The 16,533-nt window shown below is 39.9% G+C and overlaps 1 long non-coding RNA gene across 3 annotated transcripts in view; it reads right to left on the bottom strand.

The window, feature by feature from the left end:
* Positions 1 to 15,982, bottom strand: part of LOC112062233 (uncharacterized) — a 56,834-nt gene extending 40,852 nt beyond the window's left edge. Inside the window, exons 1-4 of one of the 3 annotated variants that reach the window (XR_003679502.2) lie at positions 15,830 to 15,982; positions 15,266 to 15,302; positions 13,095 to 13,250; positions 6,320 to 6,422 (exon numbers count right to left, since the gene is read on the bottom strand). This is a non-coding gene — a long non-coding RNA (uncharacterized lncRNA). Of the gene's footprint in view, positions 1 to 6,319; positions 6,423 to 8,236; positions 8,316 to 13,094; positions 13,251 to 15,265; positions 15,303 to 15,829 lie in introns of all 3 variants that reach the window. The other 2 variants (XR_003679503.2, XR_002890629.3) reach the window with 2 other exon arrangements.
* Positions 15,983 to 16,533: the final 551 nt, after the last annotated feature.

Below are 16,533 nucleotides of genomic sequence, written 5' to 3'. Positions count from 1 at the left end.
AGGGGCCACGGGTTCGTGCCCCGGTCTGGGAAGATGCCACATGCCGCGGAGCGGCTGGGCCCGTGAGCCATGGCCGCTGAGCCTGCGCGCCTGGAGCTTGTGCCCCGCAGCGGGAGAGGCCACAACAGCGAGAGGCCCGCGTACCGCAAAAAAAAAAAAAAAAAAAAAAAAAAATAGTGTCTACAGAGTAAATTAATTCGTTACAGAACATTTTCTTTATTTTCACCTGGCATCACTTTGGGCATCAAGGTGTCCTTTGTACTAAGCAGTTTAATCTGAATTGGCAATATATAGATTACATATATATATAGTAATTTGGAGATTTTACTGTATTTCTCTTATGGAATGCTTTACACAATTTATTTTTTCTCCTTCTGTGATATGGTAAAATGCCTCTAGAGAACTTTATGGTTTATGTAACATAAAGTTACATAAAAGTGCAACAAGTAAAGTATGAGTTTAAGGAAAAATATTTCAAGAAAAGTAAACTCTAGCTATTTTTAACCTATACTTGAAATTTTTCCCTTCTTGTACTTCTGTAATGAGGCAACTGATAACTAAGGAATTTTAAAACTCTAAACAAGCATTATAAACAAGGCACTGCTGCAAAAGGTGGAAGATGCAAAGACAATTCCTGCCCTCCAGGAGTTTCAATTTGGTGGGGACTGGAAGAATGATGATAAGAGACTAACAGCCACATAATGTGGGACCTCTAGACAAGCAATCCAAGGATATGTTAGAGAAAGACTGTATCCAGAGGGATCCATAAAAGAAACTGCCCTGACGATGGATAGGATCTTAGTGAATAGAGATGGGGGACATTCCAGGCAAAGGGGAAAGTGTGACCAAAACCAGAGAGATATGGTATACTGTTTTCCAAGGGGTGCTGTAACAAAGTATCACAAATTAAGTGGCTTGACATAACAAAAATCTATTCTCCCATAGTTCTGAACGATAAATATAAAAAATCAAGGTGTTATCAGGGCCATGCTCTCTCTAAAGGCTTTAGAGGAGAATTTTCCTTGCCTCTTCCTAGCGTCTCATGGTTGCCTGAAATCCTCGGTGTTCCTTGACTTATAGACACATCAGTCCAATCTCTGCCTCCATCATCACATTCTCCTGTGTGTGTCTCTCTTCACATGACTGTCTTCCATGTGTGTCTGTGTCTCTTCTCCTATTCTTATAAGGATACCAGTCATATGGGATTAGGGCCCACCCTAATCCAGGATGACCTCATCTTAACTACATCTACAAAGATTACATCTACAGAGACTCTATTACCGAATAAGATCACTTTCACAGGTACTGGGGATTAGGACTCGGACATGTGTTTTGGGGGGACACAATTCAACCCACAACATATGGTAATGAGAAGTTCAATGTGGCTAGAAAGTAGACTACATCTGGGGGAAGAATGAAAATAACACAGGAAAGAGTTGTAGAAGACCTTGATGAATAAGCAATGGGTTGTGCCACAGAATTGGTTTTTTCATAAATTTATTTATTTATTTATTTATTTTGGCCACGCCGTGCAGCTTGCAGGATCTTAGTTAGCCAACCAGGGATTGAACCCAGGCCCCGGCAATGAAAGCCCAGTATCTTAACCACTGGACCACCAGGGAATTCCCCCGCAGAATATTTTTAGGTAAAAGAGTATTACTAATGAAACTATCCATTTGGGAAAATTAAGTTATCATTATTATGTAAAATTCACGTGCGAAAAAGACAAAATAACATACAAAGAGTTACTTTAGGAATAGAACGTGTTTGTGATGCCTCAAATAAAATGGTCTCATAAGGTTTATAAAGAATAGGACAGGGCTTCCTTGGTGGCGCAGTGGTTGAGAGTCCGCCTGCCGATGCAGGGGACACGGGTTCGTGCCCCGGTCTGGGAGGATCCCACATGCCGCGGAGCGGCTAGGCCCGTGAGACATGGCCGCTGACCCTGCGCGTCCGGAGCCTGCGCTCCGCAACGGGAGAGGCCACAACAGTGAGAGGACCGCATACCAAAAAAAAAAAAAAAAGAATAGGACATACAAGAGAGACTGGTTATAGGAGATAAGAGTTAGGTAAGACTGAATTTGAGGACTCGGAGAATAGTGGTACAATTATTATCATTAGTATGTTAGTTGTATTGCTTTTTTTTTTTTTTTTTTTTTTGCGGTACACAGGCCTCTCACTGCTGTGGCCTCTCCCGTTGCGGAGCACAGGCTCCGGACGCGCAGGCTCAGCGGCCATGGCTCACAGGCCCAGCCACTCCGTGGCATGTGGGACCTTCCCGGACCGGGGCACGAACCCGTGTCCCCTGCATCGGCAGGCGGACTCTCAACCACTGTGCCACCAGGGAAGCCCAGTTGTATTGCATTTTAACACCAGTTCTCTGACACTAACTGGGTGTCCTACAATTTGACTCTGACCCTATCTACTGAGAGTTAGTGCAGACCCCACAAGTTAAGGGCAAAGTCCTTCACAAGATTGATGCCACTTCAGACACCAGCCACCTGTACATCTGCTGACTACAAATTCTTGGGTTTCTTACAACCCCTCAGGTTTGATAATTTGCCAGAACAACTCACTGAATTCACTGAAAGCACTGTAGTTACAATTACAATTTTATTATAAAAAATACCATTCAGGAATAGCTAAATGGAAGAGAAACATAGGACAAGGTCTGGGGTGGGGGACGGGAGAAGGGGGACACAGAGTTTCCATGCCTTCTCCTTATGCAATCCAGGGCATCACCATCCTGGCACATTAATGTGTCTATGAACCAGGAAGCTCCACTGAGCCTCAGATCCAGAATATTTATTGGGGTTTCACTGCATAGGTATGATTGACTAAATCACTGGCCACGTGACTGAATCCAATTTCCAGTCCCTCTCCCCTCCCAGAAGGTTGGGAGTGGGGGTTAGGGGAGTGGGGTTGAAAGTTCCAATCCTTTAATCATGTGCTAGGTCTTTCTGATATGGCCAGTCCCTCACTTGAAACTATTTAAGGGCCCACCAAGAGTCATTTCATTAGCATAAATTCAGGTATGGTAGAAAGGGGCTTGTAATGAATAACAAAAGATACTCAGGAAATTCCAAGTTTTTGAAGCTTGTGCCAGGAACTGGCGACAAAGACTAGATATATTCTTTATTATATTACATGCATATTAATAACAAATATTTATTAAGGACTTGATGTGCAACAGGTACATTTAACTCTCACAAAGCCTTATTATTATAATCTCCATTTTACAAATTAGGAACTTAAGTCTCAGGGATCATATGAGCCCCAACTTCATAATACTAGTAAATGGTAAAGATTCGAAGTCAGGTCAGTTTACTCCAGAGCCCATGCTGGTAACCACAATGCATACTTCCTTACTGTGTACCCTTGGGCAAATCACTTTACCTCTCCAGACTATCTAGTAAAATGAAGAAGCTATGATTACCAATGTTCCTTTCAACTCCAGTGTTTCCCTTTTTCATTTAAATTATTTCAAAACACCATAATATCCTACTTATGAGTAAAGAATAATTTACTATTACTCTGCTTTTAGACATTTAGGCCGCTTCCAGTTTTTCCTTAACATAATTAACCCTGCAGTGAACATCCCAGTGCACTCACTATCTGCTTTACAGATTATTTCCTTAGAATAAATTATTAGAAATAATCCTATCTAAATATATTTCAGTAATAAGGATTTTTTTTAATTTTGTTAATCTAATGAGAATTTTAAATTATCATTTTAATATACCTGCTTTTAAAAAGCAATATTATGCTATAATAGGAATTTAGTAAGAAAAAAAATAACACATTTTATTTTAACTTGATTTCTTTAAAAATTTTTAACACTAATTTTTTTTTTTTTTTTTTTTTTGTAGTATGTGGGCCTCCCTCTGCTGTGGCCTCTCCCGTTGCAGAGCACAGGCTCCGGACGCACAGGCCCAGCGGCCATGGCTCACGGGCCCAGCCGCTCCGCGGCATGTGGGATCTTCCCAGACCGGGGCGCGAACCCGGTTCCCCTGCATCGGCAGGCAGACGCGCAACCACTGCGCCACCAGGGAAGCCCAACACTAATTTTTTAACATCAGGTCTACGTCTTATTATCTTCATAAAATTACATTTGTTAATGATAATAACAATTCATAAGAAGAGAAGATAACACATACTTACACCTGATTACTTTTAAATTGTAACACCTTATTCACAGATGTATCCCTAGGGCTTAGAACACAGAAATCAATAAGTACTTATTGAATGAATAAACTTGTCTTGGTCTTTTTGTTTACTCTTTTAGACTAACTTTATAAAAAATTTTCAGTTGCCCCCTAAAAAAACTCCATAAGGAATTTAAATGGGAATTGTATTGAATTTTTAAGTTGATTTAAGATGGTGTGAAATCTTCAAAATGTTTAGGGTTTCCATCCAAAACTTAGCATGCCTCTCCTTTCATTCAGTGGTGAAAAACTAAGGGTGTTTCTATTAAAGGGTGTTTCCAATATTTTTTCTCTCTGTTAATAATTTGATAGTTTGGATTATATAGGTCAAACACATTCCTCAATAAAAGCATGCCTATGAATTTTATTTGTTGATATAGTGAATGAGATATTTTTCATTACATTTTCTACCTAATTATTGCCAGAATAGTAGAGTGATTTTTTTTCCTGAACTACTTTATTAATTCAAATGTTCAGTTTAACATAAAAATTCTATCATCTATTTCCCCTTGGATTTAAACGACTTATTTATTTACTATCTTATTGCATGAGTCAGAAATTTCAAAACAATTTTAAATTATAGTGACTGAGAGACTAAATATAAAAATGGATAATGGCCAGACCATATAGAAAATAGAAACCTGACCCACCAGCTGCACCCACCTGCCCAGGAAACCAACCCCTTATCTACAATAAACAACCCAGGAAGCTAGCCTGCTATGTCAGACTTGCAGGAAGCCAGGTTGCTATGTATAGTGACAATCCAAGTAGCTAAACAATAACTTCTCTAACAAATGGCTCAAAATGGCCAGGACTTCATTAATAACTGACAGCTTCCCTAATTTTGGTCCCCACTTCCAATGTGGGACCAACCATAGAAAGCCAAATATGCACCCCTAACCAATCACACAGGATGCGCCCCATTTCTAGTTAGCCTGCCTACAAGCTTCTCCACTCCAGCAGCCTCCAATCAGCACACACCTGAAGCCTTCCCTTTTTCCACTATGAAGCTTTCCCATTTCTGCACCTGATTTTGAGTCATTGACAAAACTCAGGTAACAGAGGCTGATTCCTTTGCTATAGCAAGCTCAGAATAAATAGCCTTTGCTTTTCTCATTTGGTTGGTCTTCATTTATTTGCACAGGCAATAGCGGGCTTCCTTAATTTTGCTCCTCATCTTAATGGAAACATCCTTAATTTTTTTGCCATTAAGAATAATACTGTTATTTTAAGAATGGATAAACAACCAGGCCCTATTGCATAGCACAGGGAATTATATTCAATTTCCTGTGATAAACCATAATGGAAAAGAATATAAAAAAGAATGTATATATATGTATAACTGAATCACTTCCCTCTACAGCAGAAATTAACACATCATTGTAAATCAACTATACTTCAATTTTAAAAAGAAAGAAAGAAAGAAGAATACTGTTATTTTGAAAAATATTTTTATCATGTTGAGGTATCCTGTTTCATTCCTAATAAGTACTTAAAATAGAATGTTTACTTTTTATCAGATATCTTTTCAGCATCTGAAAAGATCTTGTATTTTTCATTTTCTGTGTTTTAAGATTAGATTTCTTATTATTAAGCCATCCTCAAATTTCTGAGATAAGCATTTCTCAGTTGTGATTAATTATTCTTTATATATATATATATATATATTTTTTTTTTTTTTTTTTTTTTTTTTTTTCGGTACGCGGGCCTCTCACTGTTGTGGCCTCTCCCGTTGCGGAGCACAGGCTCCGGACGCGCAGGCTCAGCGGCCATGGCTCACGGGCCCAGCCGCTCTGCGGCATGTGGGATCTTCCCAGACCGGGGCACGAACCCGCGTCCCCCGCATCGGCAGGCGGACTCTCAACCACTGCACCACCAGGGAGGCCCTCAATATATTTTAATATTTATTTGCTTGTCTTTTTATTTAAGATTCTAAGTCTACATTTATAGGCAAGACTCATTTTTAGTATTCAGTATTAATCTTACTAGTTTTATTTTCCAATGGATAATTTTATTTTCCGACTGAGAGGGCATCTTTTAGGTACTTAAAAAAGATGAACCAGAATGTTAGCAGCCACCTATAATTATAAAGGACTAATAAACAAATGCCTCACCTTCAAGAGTATAACAACATGGGGCTTCCCTGGCAGTCCAGTGGTTAAGACTCCGTGCTTCCACTGCCGGGGGAGTGGGTTCGATCCCACACGCCAAGCGGCACTGCCAAAAAAAAAAGAAGATATAACAACAATTCAAATGTATTCAAAAGTGAGGTGAAAATAAACCTACTTGCAAATATATGCTTTAATTAATAGAAAACCATTATTTTAAGCATTGTCTTTATTGGAAAATTCTCTACTGTAGAGAACCATTGCACTCAAGCTAGAGAGAAAAGTCTATTGATATTAGGGACAAAACTTAAGATTTCTCAGAAATAAGAAGAGTAAATGCATAAAATAATGCTTTCTTTTAACTCTAACCTGTTCTTGTATTAAATGAGAGTATATGTTTTGCATATCAAATTCATATATGTTTGGGCTTCCCTGGTGGCGCAGTGGTTAAGAATCTGCCTGCCAATTCAGAGAACACGGGTTCAAGCCCTGGTCCAGGAAGATCCCACGTGCCGCAGAGCAACTAAGCCTGTGCACAACTACTGAGCCTGCACCCTGGACCCCGTGAGCCACAACTACTGAAGCCCGCGTGCCTAGAGCCCGTGCTCCGCAACGAGAGAAGCCACCGCAATGAGAAGCCCGCGCACCGCAACGAAGACTAGCCCCCGCTCGCCACAACTAGAGAAAGCTCACGCACAGCAACGGGACCCAACACAGCCAAAAATAAGTAAATAAAATAAATTAATTTTTTTAAAAAATTAATATGTTTAAAATCTGACTTCATGAAGTTTACTATCCTGCTGTTAATGATATTAATATTTTTAAATAATTAGATGTAAGTAAAATATAACCATAAAAATTTAATATATGCTAAAAAGGAGATATCAAAAATCACTGGCAAAGGGATAGATGATTCAATAACAAATAGTGCTGGAAAAACTAACAATTTGGGAGCATGGAGAGACAAAAAAGAGTGTCCAAAGAATGGGCCCAGGGGCTCCCCCAGGGTTGCCTGACAATGAGCTGGCTGGTATCTGGAGGTGCCTGATTTCACCTTCCTCCAAAGTCTCTAAGTGCTGGACAGCTAGTGTTCCCAGCAGCTCTCGAAAGAGCTGGCACCCAAGCTCAGGCTATTTGACACCCAAATTCAGCTCCACTCTCAGCCCACTCCCATGTTTGACCACAGCACACCTGGTGCACTCAAGCAAGTACACCACTCTCCTGGAGAGTGAGTGCATGGCCCCTTGCATCCTGCTGACCCTTCTATTATGAATTCCTGCTTGAACCAAATAATACTTGGTGTTGATTGCCTGAGCCCTTTACTTGAGGAAATGGGTTTAAACCCTGACCTCACATTATGCACCAAAACTAATTCTGGAAGGTAAACAAAATAAAGTCAGTAAAATAAAGTTAACAACAAAAAAGGTTAATAAAAATAAATCAAGGGCTTCCCTGGTGGCGCAGTGGTTGCGAGTCCGCCTGCCGATGCAGGGGACACGGGTTCGTGCCCCGGTCCGGGAAGATCCCACATGCCGCGGAGCGGCTGGGCCCGTGAGCCATGGCCACTGAGCCTGTGCGTCCGGAGCCTGCGCTCCGCAGCGGGAGAGGCCACAGCGGTGAGAGGCCCACGTACCGCAAAAAAAAAAAAAAAAAAAAACAAATAAAAACACTAATTGATTCACGACTTACTACATAAATATTTTAAACATTCACATAACAACAAAAAGACAAAGAAGAAATATTTCATCTAATATGACAAAAGGTTAAAATCCCTATTACATAAAAAATTAATACAATTGATTTTTTTAAATCAAATCATTGAAGCCTAATTGATAAAGGTTATAAACAATCTACAAAGGACCATGCAACCAGTAACCAAAGAAATGCAAATGAAAGCAACAACAAGGTACCATTTTAACCTACTTTTCCTCCTACTTTTCTGACAGCTCCTTCTTAAGCTCTTTTGCTCTTCATCTCCCCAACCTCTGTATGCTGAAGTGCTCTAGGAATTCAATAGTATTTAGACTCATTACCTAATGACCTCAACCAGTCTCATGGCTTTACATAGCATCTATTTATCACTGATTCCCAAAATTTATATCTCCAACTCAGATTGGAATATCCAGCTGCCTATTTGCCATCTCCACTTGACTTTTTAACAACAGAGTCAAACTTAATGCAAATATATCTCATTCTGTACTACTGATAATGCTTCTCTCCCCCAAACCAGCTTCTCCTACAGCCTTCTCCTTCTCAGTTGATGGCAACTCCATTCTTCCTGTTGCTCAGGCCACAAATCTTGGTACCATCTTGACTCCTCTCTCTCATATGCCACATCTCATCAGTCAGCAATTTCTGTCAGCTCCACCTCCAAAATACACCCAGAATTCAATTCACTTCCCCCACCCCCACCAGGATCCAAGCCTCCATCATCTTTCACCTGGATTATTGCAATAACCTCTTAACTAGTGTGCTGGCTTCTGTCCGTGCCCCTCTTCCTCTGTTCTCAGGAGAGTAGCCAGAGTGAACCTGTTAAAACTTAAGGCAGATGCTCTCACTCCTTTGCTCAGCTCTCCAATAGTTGCCCATTACCATTCAAAGTAAAATCCAAAGACTTTACAAGCCCTACATGATCTATTCCCTTCTTACCCTACCTCACCCATCGCCATGACTCCATCTAATATTGCGATCCCTCTTGCTTACCTTCTTCTAGCCACGTGGCTTTGGTGTCCCTCTAACCACACAAGCCATGCTCCTACCACAGAGCCTTTGCATTTGCTATTCTTTGTCTGGAATGCTCTTACCAAGATATCAAATAGCTCACTTTCTAATTTCCTTTGGGTCTTTACTAAAAATTTGCCTTTATTTTTCTCCTCCCCTTTCCTTCTTTTCCTGGCAATTCAGTCTTAAAGATATTCAGTGGGGGCAGAACAAGGTACACTGGCCCATAGTGGTGTGTCAGAGCCAAGCAGGACCAAGAGGGCACCCATGCAGAGGGGTGGCCTGGCATGGGGTGTGAGACCTGAGCAGGGTGAAGATGTGCTTACATGGAGTGGTGGAGCCCATATTGAGCCCATATTCAGTCAGAAGGGCATCGAGGCAGGGGACAGGGTGGCAGCGGAGGAAGAGATTATTTATACACAGAGGGTTTGATCAAATAAGTAAATACATTGAGGATAAAGACAGCTAATTTCTCACTAATAGAGTATAGAGGTACAAAGATGGAAAGGGATAAAACTAGAATGAAAACTGAAGTGTTAGATTGAAATTGAAGTGAACTCATGGTTTTCAATATAGTTATAGTATAAATAAATATAGTATAAATAAACATAGTATAAATAAATATATGTGTATATTGTTTATATATATGTATATGTAAATGTATACATACACAAATATTCTCGGTCCACTGAAAGTACTTGGAAGGAGCAAAATGCCAATGGCAATGAGCATACCTAGCATACAGAGTGTGGCTTCAAGATAGCATTCTCAAGGGCTCCTTGGAGAAATGCCTGATTCCAGGGTTGGGGCAGGAAAGTACAAGATAAGCCTGGAACATCTTGGTATGCCAGAAAGCAAGGACATGTTCAAAGAATGATCGGGACGTGATGAAAAGACACAGAAGCTTAGCTTGAAATGTTCCAACGGGAAAATGTGAAAATAGTTTTACCACCAAAATAATGATACTAGCTCACTGATTAAAACAGGAAACTATGAGCTCATATAGACATAGACAAATAAACTGAAAATTTGATGAGAAATGTCATCAAGTATCTCCCCACAAAATACTTAATTACAACGAGAATAAGACTAACTTTAAAGTGGAGAAGTTTGGAAGACACCATTTAAATCAAGTGATCAAAGTAAACAGTATCAGTAATGGGCCAAATAGAAATTATGTGCCATCTGATAAGATACAACAAGAATACAGCATTGCTTCTGTGATATTCCTGCCAAAAATGTATAACGTTAAGTCTAATCATAAGGAAACAGCAGACAACCTAAATTAAGGGCTATTCTACAAAATAAGTGGCCTGAAATTTTCAACAGTGTCAAGGTCATAAAAGTTGAAGAAACACTGAGAAACTGTTTCAAACTGAAGGAGACTAAAGAGACAAGATAACTAAATGTAACAAGTCATAAGGGAGAACTGGATCTTTTTGCTATGAAGGGCATTATTGAGACAGCTGACAAAATTTGACAGGGGGGGAGGTGGGGGAGGGAGGAGGATAAGACAGTAATAATGTATCAGTGTTAATATCCTTATTAACACTGATGGTTACATTTTGGTTAAGAAAAAAATGTCTTTGTTTATAGGAAAGACACCCTAAAGTATTTGGGGAAGGTGGAAGATTATATAGGTAAGTAACTGACTTTCAAATGGTTCAGGAAAAAAAAGGTTTTGCTACTATGCTTGCAAGTTTTCTGTAGGTTTGTGATTTAAATTTAAAACATTTTTTAGAATTTTGTCACTTATTCAATGAGACCTTTACTAGCCACTCTAAAATGCTCACCCCAATGATACTTCACATTCTCCTTCCTGCTTTAGTTTTTCCCTTTAGCACACATACTTCGTTTATTTATCTAGTTGATTGTTTCACCCAGGAGTATCTATGAGGGCAGGAATTTTTGTCTGTTTTATTCACTGCTGTGTCATGAGCGCTTAGAACATTGCTGGAACACAGCAAGTGCTCAATAAATAATGAATAAATAAATGGATAAGCCTGTTAAATAAATGTTTGAAGAAAGATATAACCATTACAAGGACCAGTGAAATAAAACTGTTACTCTCATCATCAATGATAATTTGTTAAAAATCCTTTTGGAATTCAAAGTCATAAAAAATATCCTTTAAACTATAAATTCCACTTCTGGGAATTTATTGTAAGGAACTATCCTAAAATATGGGGAAGTAATCACAATGTCAAGGTGTTCACTAGAGTGTTATTTATTTAAAAAATAATAATAAAAGAGAGAAATTAAATATTCAAAAAGCATTGGATAAATTATGCCATACCCACAGATTAAAATTCTATTTCAAATTCCGCCATCCTCTGAGCCACCTCTCGCAGTCAGCGCGTCCCAGCCCATTCTCTCCGTGCCCCTCCATCTGTACCCACATTTACACCTCCACACATACCCGAATCCACAAAGTATACCCTGCGCGCTCCAACTGCACTCTGTTTTTACCTTCCTGGGAAACCCCACACTCCACCCACCCGGACCAGGCCCTGGCCCTCGACCCGGCCTGCAGGCGTCCCCTATGCTGTTGAAAAGAGAACATTTCCGGATGGAGGGGCTTGGGTAAATGGGCCAGTTTCCCCATCGCAGGGTGCTGGCAGTGGGGCTGGGTCCGAGAGACCGGTGCCCTGAGTCTGTCCTTCAGGGGAGAGGCTCCAGGTACAGGCAGCGATGGTCTCCTGAGACGAATTCTAGACACCTCACTACTGCTGGGAGGAACAACTGGCCCCAGCGACGTGCGTTTGGGTTGCTTTGGCCTTGGACCTTGGGGCCCCATGGTTCCTGGCCAGGGGCTCACGTCACTGCCCCAGAAGAGACTTGCGCCCCTTGCGTGTGCAGTTCACTCCCCCGTTCTGGCCTCCGGCTGCCCTGCCGCTGAACAGCCTCGGAGCCAGAGCCCTGTCCCGGACACCTGGGCACAGGCCCTGAGCCGAGGCAGCGCTGCACTGTGACTCTTGAGTAGGAGGGAAAGCACTGAGGAGGACTGGGGTTTGCTTAATAGGTGGGATGAGCCACACTCCTTACGGAGGAGTCTGGGACAAGGGGCCTCCAACACTGGGGCACCCAGGTGTAAAAGGAAAAAAAAACTAATTAATATATTAATTTAAAGTAAGGCTATAGGTATAAAGTTTCAATTATGCAAGAGGAAAAAGTTCTAGAGACCTGCTGTACAACATTGTGTTTATAGTTAACAATGTAGTTAAATTTTACAGTTAAAATTTTGTTAAGAGGGTAGATCTCATGTTGGTTTTTTATCACAATAAGAAAAAGGCTATAAAATACATACAATTACATGTAAAGGATGTTTTTAAAAATCTATCATGCCGATCTGTGTATGTATACAGATATGGAATTAAACACATTAAAAAAAAATTCTATTTCATTTGAAATTCCATTTGTTTTGAAATTTCATTTCATTTGAAATTCTAATAATGCGGGAAACTGCTTTTTTTTAAATGTATTATTACATGAAGGGAAAAAACAAACAGAATATAAATTTACAGTCTATGAGCCCAACTAAATAAAAATATGCACTGTAATAAGCAATTATTGTATCGGGGCAAATTTTGTTCTTCTCTATTTTCCAAATTGTTGGTAATATGGTTGTAATTTACATTCTTAAAATACATCTATAATAAATTTATATTTATTTTTAGAAAACACATCATGGATGAAATTAGCTAGATGTAGAAAGTATTAACCCCATGAAAGAATAACTATTTGGCTGAAGAGATTAGGAACATACAAATCAAATATTGACTAGTCTGCATTCAAATATGACTAAATATAAAAGAGGTAAAAAAATTTTAAACCTGTTTGAATAAAATGTTAATAGACAAAAGTGATTTACATAAAATCAAAAGAAGAATTTGGCAGTATCAGTGTATTACTGCTGATGCAAGACATGTTAAATGCAACAAACTCTAAAACCACCAAAAAGGCATACTCTACTGGATCAGGGTAGGTTCATCATGCTTGTCAGGCCAATAAAATATCCTTCAAGTCTATCCAGCACCCCCTGTTCTTATTCCATGCTCACCAGAGAGTCTTCTGATTATTATCTTGGCCTCCCAGTTAACTTCTTCTAGGAAAGGCATATCCTAGACCTTCACACAGCCACATGAGTACTTGAAGTAGGGCTAATCTCAATTGACATGTGCTGTAGGTATAAAATCCACCCCAGATTTTGAAGACTCTGTATGAAGAAATAAATAAATAAACTACCTCAGTAATAATTTTCTTGATTACCTGTTGAAATTATAACATTTTGGATAAGTTGGGTTAAATAAAATATGTTGTTAAAATTAATTTTACCTGTTTCTTTTTATTTTTTTAATATGGTTAAAAAGAAAATTTTAAATTACTTTTGTGGCTCACATTTGTGGATATTATTATATTCCTATTGAACAAGAACACTGAACAAGAATACTGCAGCTGGGGCTTCCCTGGCGGTCCAGTGGTTAAGACTTCACCTTCCAATGCAGGGGGTGTGGATTCAATCCCTGGTTGGGGAGCTAAATCCCACATGCCTTGCGGCCAAAAAACCAAAACATAAAACAGAAGCAATATGGTAACAAAGTCAATAAAGACTTTAAAAATGGTCCACATCAAAAAAATCTTAAAAAAAAAAGAACACTGCAGTCAATGTAATTATACCATCTCCCTATAAAGCAATAAATTAACCCTCTGGTTTAGACATTAGCCTCTTGTGAGTTTTCATGGCACAAGCCTGTCCCTCACAGGCTGATCAACTTGGCGTTGACAAAATTAAGCCATGCTAAATGGAAGATGAGACCTTCACTGAAGTGAGCAAGTCAAGGTTCTGGCATCCTCTGAGCTTCCTGCGCACAAGCTGTCAGCTCAGTTATTTCTCTACCTTCCATCATTTTCTCTCTCAGTTCATAATCTTGTGTTTAGACTGTGTTTTTCAAAGGATAGGGTTGTGTATTATTTATCTTTGTTTTCCTAGCACTTAGGTGCTTTAAACAAAGATATTAAAAAGTTTGTTAAACGAACATTTTTCTACATCCTTTGCCTTTGATCATAGCTACAGGCCTCCTTGCCTTGAAATACTGTGCATAACCTCCTCACTTCTTCATCTGTTAACTGCCGCTTATAAAGATTGAACACATAAAAACCTGAAAGTGAAGTTATACAGTCATGTGAGCTAAAAATAATAATATCTAATGTGGAGTGAAAGCTTCATAAGCATCACAGCACACTATATTATCAAGGACAGAGCCTTAGAGACAGACTACAGAATTGATATTTCATCATTATGCAGTGACCTACATTATATGACCTCTTATTTGTTCCTGAACTCCAACAGCAACCTGAGGCTAATATAAAACAGTGGTGGAAGGGAAAACAGAAGACACAAAAAGAAAAGGTTTATTATGGGATCAGTGTAATGATTTGGCTTCATAACATAGACCAGATGGCAAAAGCCCCTTTCTCAGCAGGTGGCTTCTCAATGTCCTATGGGTTATAAAAAAAAAATTCACTATCAACCTCCTCTGCTAATAATTATTTCTGAGTACTGTGGCAGTATCAAAACAATGCTGAAAACACACACAATCCCTCAACACATGGATAAATAAATAAATAAACTTCTAAATATTTACTTCTGACAAAAGGAAAATCCTCTTCTGAGAAATGCTGTTACCCAGCAGAAGATCTTGGCTTCTAAAAACCCAGGTATGTTCTCATCTTTTATTTTAAATGAAGAAGATGGCCTTTGTTTTACCCAATTTTTTGGCTGTTTTGTAAAAGCCATTGAAAATGCCTGAGAAACGATTGGCATCAGTTCTACTGAGGTTTAATATTTATAGTTGCTAATTCTGTAAAATCATGAACCCTTTTTTTTTTTCTTCACCACACGGCTTGTGGGCTCCTAATTCCCCCACCTGGGATGGAACCCGTGACCTCTGCAATGAAAGGGCGTTGTCCCAACCAGTGGACTGCCAGGGAATTCCCCATACTTTAATATTTTTATAAAAATTGTGTATACAAGAATTCGTTTGCCTTCATTTTCCATACCTCCAAAGAAACCTTTCTGGTGTACAAGACAAACTGAATCAAATAGTCTCTGAAAGGTGACTTACCGATTCCAATAAAGAGTATAATTTGATGACAATTTCTCTTCAATAGTTTGAGACACTTCTAACAAACTACAATTCAGTTGCCTGAACTAAAAGCCTGCAAACTGACCTTTACAAAATTTCCCCAATAGAACCGTTATTTCATTCTAGGAGAGAGAAAAGATCGTACATATGTTACAGCTCTTTATCATTTTACATATGGGCTGAGCGTCATTTTTTAGTGACTTCCCTCCAGTTAGTTGGTTGCTCTAATATTTTCCAGAATTGATTCGTCCTTAGGTACCGACTTGACTGAACTATTAAGGCTCAGATCAATCCAGAAATTCTGGCTTTAAGATAGGGAAAATGGGAATAGGAACCGCACAGCAGGCTAACTCCTAGGGACAAGAAGCAAAGTTCACCACCAAACGAAGGTCACTCAAATGCAAACTTGAAGCAGAAAGGCACAAGGAGAGGGAGACACAAGGTGGCCTCAGCTCGAATCGCATTTAGAGATCTAGAAAACAGACATAACACATCTCAGTTTATAGTCGTTAAATCGGATGATATTCGTGAATGTGAGACTAAGAATCATGCAATATTTGAAAATTAGAAAGGAAACAGAAGCTCTGTAAACCGTTAAGCGAGGGCTGTAAAACGTGAGTGAAGAAAAGGAAGGTCGTAAGGACCCCACCTTCCGGGAGAGTTCCAGTCCGCGTTAGCTGGCGGACTCAGGAAGAGGAGGAGGAGGAGGAGGAAGAGGAGGGAACACTTCAGCGCGACCCTTTGCGCCCAAGCCCCCGGCGCGACTTTGAGCAAATCCCCGACGCATGCGCAACTCGCTGACCGAAAGACGAGGGGGCGCCCCGGCCCCCGTTTATCTAGAGGCGGGGGAGGGCGGGGCGAAAACACGTGACCGGGTTGCGGCATTTCTGGCCCAATCCGAGGCGTTTCGGAAAGCGCCCTTGCAGAGCAATTCGGGTGGTCCCTGTTGGTCCGTAATTTCCTGGCTTTTTGACTCCGCTCTTGAATCTAAGAATTTAGTTTGTCAGAACTTTCTGCCATGTGTTCCGTGAATCAAATTAGTGGCACACTCTAAAGTGACTGGCGCTTTTTATTTATTTTTCTCTATAACTAGAGTGTATTTCTGTAATTTCAAGTCCTGGTGCTCTCTCCCCAGCACGCTCAGGTCCTCTTCCTACTGCGTGAGACTCCAGAATCGCTGGAGGGCGCCTTTCTGTAAAATCAATCCCCTAGGAAGAGAAAAACTGCTTTATATCTCAGTGGTAGAGGATTAGGGAAATTAAGGTAAAAATTTAAAGAGGCAAGTGTCCCATAGGACTGCCACAGATAACCTCAAAGACATACCCTGAAAGACTACTTTATTTCAATATAAGC

Source organism: Physeter macrocephalus, chromosome 4 (genome assembly GCF_002837175.3).
Source record: "Physeter macrocephalus isolate SW-GA chromosome 4, ASM283717v5, whole genome shotgun sequence".
Classification (NCBI taxonomy): domain Eukaryota; kingdom Metazoa; phylum Chordata; class Mammalia; order Artiodactyla; family Physeteridae; genus Physeter; species Physeter macrocephalus.
Note: the sequence above shows the minus strand (reverse complement) of the source record. Positions and strands in the feature narration are given on the sequence as shown.